Source organism: Diabrotica virgifera, chromosome 5 (assembly GCF_917563875.1).
Source record: "Diabrotica virgifera virgifera chromosome 5, PGI_DIABVI_V3a".
Lineage (NCBI taxonomy): Eukaryota > Metazoa > Arthropoda > Insecta > Coleoptera > Chrysomelidae > Diabrotica > Diabrotica virgifera.
In genome coordinates this window covers 136,712,340-136,718,191 of record NC_065447.1, presented here as the reverse complement: position 1 = coordinate 136,718,191, position 5,852 = coordinate 136,712,340, and the positions used below count along the sequence as shown (strand labels likewise).

At 32.3% G+C, this 5,852-nt stretch overlaps 1 protein-coding gene across 2 annotated transcripts in view; it reads left to right on the top strand.

Moving 5' to 3' along the window:
* Nucleotides 1-5,852, top strand: part of LOC114333696 (homologous-pairing protein 2 homolog) — a 168,517-nt gene that overhangs the window by 22,857 nt on the left and 139,808 nt on the right. The window lies entirely within an intron of this gene.

Here is a 5,852-nt window from a genome sequence, read left to right as displayed (position 1 = left end):
TAACACAAATAATATTATTTTTTCTATTCTTGTATCAAATTGCATAGTATTCTTGGTCAAAGTTGGTATTAATAAATGCTATGAGGTGATATCGTAATGTGTTGTATATAATAGCGTTATTTAGTTGTATGAAAGCAAAGTTGAGAATGTTGACAAATTAACATCGGATTGGTTTCATTTTCCATTAAAACTTTACTTTTTATTGACGAATTTATTGAAACTGTCAGCCGTTTTGGTTGAACGATGTTTGGGTTAAAAAGGTTTCAGTTAACAGAGGTTTTACTGTATTTACAATGTTTTTAAAAACGACATATATCCACTGAAGTACTTTTGAGAAAAACCATTTTGAATGGTTAATATTTAGAATTAATATTTTTTGAGGTGGCAATTATTGTAGCTTGGTACTTACTTATATGCAACGCCTTCGGGGGTCGCAGTAGTGTGACTTTTGTTTACAAAATAGTAGAGGCTGGTACCAACTCAGTCAAAATGTTATAAAGTTATTTTTGACAAAATGTGGATATATGTATGTTGCTTTTAAAATGACCGTTTCTTATATATTATATGTTTATGTATGTCCAGACTGTTTAGATTTAAATAATATATACACCCTATGATTCGCAGTAAACACTGACATAAACATTAGCAACTGTATTAGTTGCTGACAGCATAATAGAGATGGTTATTTTGTTTAGTTTTTGAATATTCTCGTACAATCGTTACTTGCATAATCGCTTAAATTATTCATTAATTTAATTAATAGGATTATTTTTCACTATTTATTAAATGATTTCAATAATTTACTATGCAATAAAAACTAATTATCGAGAAAGAGAACAATTGATAAAGTAATTTTAATAACATACTGTTACTATTGGAACGAATAGATACATTTTGAACATCTTTAATAATAAAACTATCTTTATAGTATACAGCAATGTTGCTGATTTTAGCGCTTCCTTCAGTGTCATATCTAATCAAAAACTAAACAGTCTGTATGTACCTACATATAATCTGTATGTAGTATTTTTGTGTCATAATTATAAAATCATTTTCCATAGCTCATAGTAAAGCGCAATAAACTTCTTATTCCAAACAGTTCCCATATTCTAATGTTTGTAACTTAAATATATGACTTTTATTTTGCTGTTTAATATACTATTGTCAAGCATAAAATGGGATGTGTATGTAAACTTTATTCCAAAGCTAAAGTATTGTGCCAATTATATTTTAAATCTTGCTATCCACTTAAATTTTTAAATTATAAGGTTAAAAATACCTACTTATAGGCTTCCTGTTAAAGTTTAAATGATCATTTTTAGAAAATATATAAATAAGTACATTGAAATTATAGTTTTTGAGATATCTTATGTTTGTTATATAAATGTTACATTATGTATTAAACTCTGGTTTTAATAAGATATGTTTTATTTATCTTTTGTTGTCCTCACAACTTACTGGCCATATTTTGTATTAATATAGAAATAAATTATTATTGAACTTAAAACTTGACAAATTTCAAATTGCAGAATCTGAAAGCTCCCTGAAAAAATTTCTATAACTAAATTTATGTGAAGTGTATAGTGTAGTAAGCATCTAAAAGATTTGGTGTTTATTGGATTTAAAGAGCAGCACAAATTGTAATAGATTGCGATCCCAGTACAGAAATTGAAATCAGGAGAGGAATTAGGAAGGGACGTGTTATGTCTCCATTACTATTTACTGCATAATATAGTGAATCCATTTTTGGAGAAGCTACATGGAGAAGAAGTATCTGGAAGTGAAGGAATAATAATATTGTTGGACAATGACTAGGTTATCGAGGAATAAATATATGTTAACATTCTTAAGGTGCATTTAAATCAAATCGAACGTGAATGAAGGAACGAATTCGTAGGTGTTCGCTTGGCTATTCGTTCGCTACAAAGTGGGACCATTTACATTGAAGCGAACGTTCGCATTCGTTGATGATCCGTTCGCAATATCGGATACAGATGAAGGTAATATAATAATTAGCGCTGCTAGTTTTTTTCTCTTTTTGTCTTTCTCGTGTAAATGATGCCAGAAGCTAATTCATTTTTTTTAGTTCATAGACACCACAACCCATTTCTGTAGAAATGTTATTCCAAGCATCAGTTTTTCTGTTTATTATTCTATATGTCTTCGTTCGGGTTCCATAGTCATTCTTCATTTCTATACAGGGTGATTGATTAGTAGGGTAAAGCTCAATAGCTCCGCTATAGTAATAGATAGCAATAAAAGTTAATAACAAAAATTTTAGCCACCTTTGAGCTTCACGTTACAAAATTAGTTAGACTGTTACAGGGTGTTCGATAACACAGTGGCAGACCTAACTTATGTTTTTTTAAATGGAACACCCTATATTTTATTTTATATTCGAAATCCTGTTAACTTCTCCATCACAAAAATATAAAGGTTTGTAATGTTATACAGGGTATTTACAAAGTTATAACCAATTTTGTATGAAAATCGTAACAAGTTCAACTCCCTGTATAAATAAAAATAAGCACAACAGCAATGGTTTATTAATGCCATATTTTTTTATTTATTGTCAAAATTTTTAAGAATTATTGATATTGCTAATTTTCTTTATATCAAATACAGGGTGAGTCAAAACGCAAGTACATTATTTTCTCAGTAATGTTAAATGGAACACCCTGTATTTTATATCATTATTGAAAAGTAACATTAACGTACTTTAATTTGTATATAACATTTATTTTGCCCAAAGGACCCCGCACAAACCTTATGGAAAATAGGTCCCAGTGGATTTCGTTCATACTTTGGGAAAATACTCTTTGAAGCATCCTGATAAAAAGTTCTCATGGGCACAACTCAATCGTATGAAGGATTTTCAAGATATAGAGGTCCAAACTCGGAAAATTATAAGATTTACGGGGTATTCCAATTCCGTGAGTTACTGGTTATTTGGCAACATGTAGAAGTTTGGATCAAGGAAAAGTACTAGTAGTCTAGGATTTTTTCCTGGCTATCCAATGGCGACCTTTACTTTGACCTTGACCTTCAACGGACGTCATCTTCTAGAGTTTCGAGGGTTTTCGGCATTAAATTGATATAAACAGATTACTCATGGGCTTTTGGGATCGCTAAACACGAATATGCCATTAGAATTCTCCGGAGGACGTGGTGGCCAGGGCCACTGCAAGGGACGTCATCTTCTAGAGTTTCGATGGTTTTCGGCATTTAATTGATGTAAATGAATTAGTGGAGGGTTTTTTGAGGTCGCTATACACGAATATGCCACCAGAACCGACTCCTGGAGCACCTGGTTCCAATGAAAGGAGCTCCTGGAGTTTCGAGTGTCTTTGGTACTACATTAATGCAAACGGATTAGTTATAGGTTTTTGGGGTTGCTGAACACGAATACGTGATCAGCACAGACACAGGAGCACCTGGTGCCTAAGACAGATTATTTTCTGGAGTTAAAAACCTAAGAGTAATCCATTTGATTCCTCCGAAACTCCAGAAGATAACCTGTCTTAGACACCAGGTGCTCTTGTGTCTGTGCTGATCACGTATTCGTGTTCAGAAACCCCAAAAACCTATAACTAATCCGTTTGCATTAATATAGTACCACAGACAGTCGAAACTCCAGGAGCGCCTTTCATTGACCTTGGAAACCAGGTGCTCCGGCAGTCGGTTTTGGTGACACTGTGTTATCGAACATTATCGTAACATTCTAACTAATTTTATAATGTGAAGCTCAAAGGTGGCTAAAATTTTTGTTATTAACTTTTATAGCTATCAGATCCGACCCACGAATCACATTGTGCCTACGGCACAATGTGATCACGTATTCGTGTTCAGCAACCCCAAAAACCTATTATTAATCCTATAAATTAATTATTAAACCTATAATTAATGTAGTACCAAAGACCCTCGAAACTCCAGGAGCCCCTTTCATTGACCTTGGAAACCAGGTGCTCCGGGAGCGGTTCTGGTGGCATATTCGTGTTTAGCGACCTCAAAAATCCCTCCAGTAATTCATTTGCATCAATGAAATGCCGAAAACCATCGAAACTCTAGAAGATGACGACCCTTGCAGTGGCCCTGGCCACCACGTCCTCCGGAGGTCAATTCTGATGGCATATTCGTGTTTAGCGATCCAAAAACCCATGAGTAATCTATATCCATTTTATGCCGAAAACCCTCGAAACTCTAGAAGATGACGTCCGTTGAAGGTCAAGGTCAAAGTACAGGTCGCCATTGGATAGCCAGGAAAAAATCCTAGACTACTAGTACTTTTCTTTGATCCAAACTTCTACATGTTGCCAGATAACCAGTAATTCAGGGAATTGGAATACCCAGTAAATCTTATAATTTTCCGAGTTTGTGCCTCTATATCTTGAAAATCCTACATACGATAGAGTTGTGCCCATGAGAACTTTTTATCAGGATGCTTCAAAGGGTATTTTCCCAAAGTATGAACGAAATCCACTGGGATCTATTTTCCATAAGGTTTTTGCGGGGTCCTTTATTAGTTTTCGAGATATGTATTTTAATTTTTCAGAGCAAATTATTTTAGGTGTTTAAATTTATCTAAATTTTAAGTAAGCCATGACTGAATTGACAATTGAAGATTACCGATTATCAATCCGGTAATCAATGTAACACTGTAGCAAATAAAGAAGTAAAAATAATTTATTAGTAATACATTTTACAAACAAAAACACAACCACTACATGCAACATTTTTGAAACAATTAAAGACTATCTTTTTATGTAAATGCAACAAATAAACAAAGAAAATTAGTAATAAATTTTACAAAAAAACACACAAACACAAAATACAATATTTTGTGAAGACTATTAAACACTACTTTTGTATGTAAATGTAACAATGTAACAAATAAAGAACGAAACATAATTTATCAGTAATACATTTTGCAAAAAACATGTTTGAAAAAATTAGAAGCTACTTTTAATAAAATATTTTTAATATTTAATTACATAAGGTGTTCAAAATTATCTCCTAACACATTTATATACGCCTAAAAACGATCATTGAATGAGCTACTTACTCTACGGAGCATTTGTAAATTAACACATCGAAATACACTTTGTATTCTATTTTTCATCTCATCCCTTGTTGTTGGAGGTATTTTATAAACTTCATTATTAACGTAACCTCAAAAAAATCAGTCCAGTTTATTAAATTCTGGTGATTTGGGTGGCCACGCTACTGGCCCATTGAAAAATGAAAATATCTCGAAAACTAATAAATTCAGACAGGGAATCTTATCTAAAAATTAAAGTACGGTAATGGTACTTTTCAATAGTGATATAAAATGCAGGGTGTTCCATTTAAAATTACTGAGAAAATAATGTACTTGCGTTTTGACTCACCCTGTATTTGATATAAAGAAAATTAGCAATATCGACCATTCTTGAAAATTTTGACAATACGTTAAAGAATATGGCATTAATAAACCGTTGTTGTTTTGCTTATTTTTATTTATACAGGGAGTTGAACTTGTTACGATTTTCATATAAAATTGGTTATAACTTTGTAAATACCCTGTATAACATAACAAACCTTTATATTTTTGTGATGGAGAAGTTAACAGGATTTAGAATTTAAAATAAAATATAGGGTGTTCCATTAAAAAAAACATAAGTTTGGTCTGCCACTGTGTTATCGAACATTATCGTAACATTCTAACTAATTTTATAATGTGAAGCTCAAAGGTGGCTAAAATTTTTGTTATTAACTTTTATAGCTATCAGATCCGACCCACGAATCACATTGTGCCTACGGCACAATGTGATCACGTATTCGTGTTCAGCAACCCCAAAAACCTATTATTAATC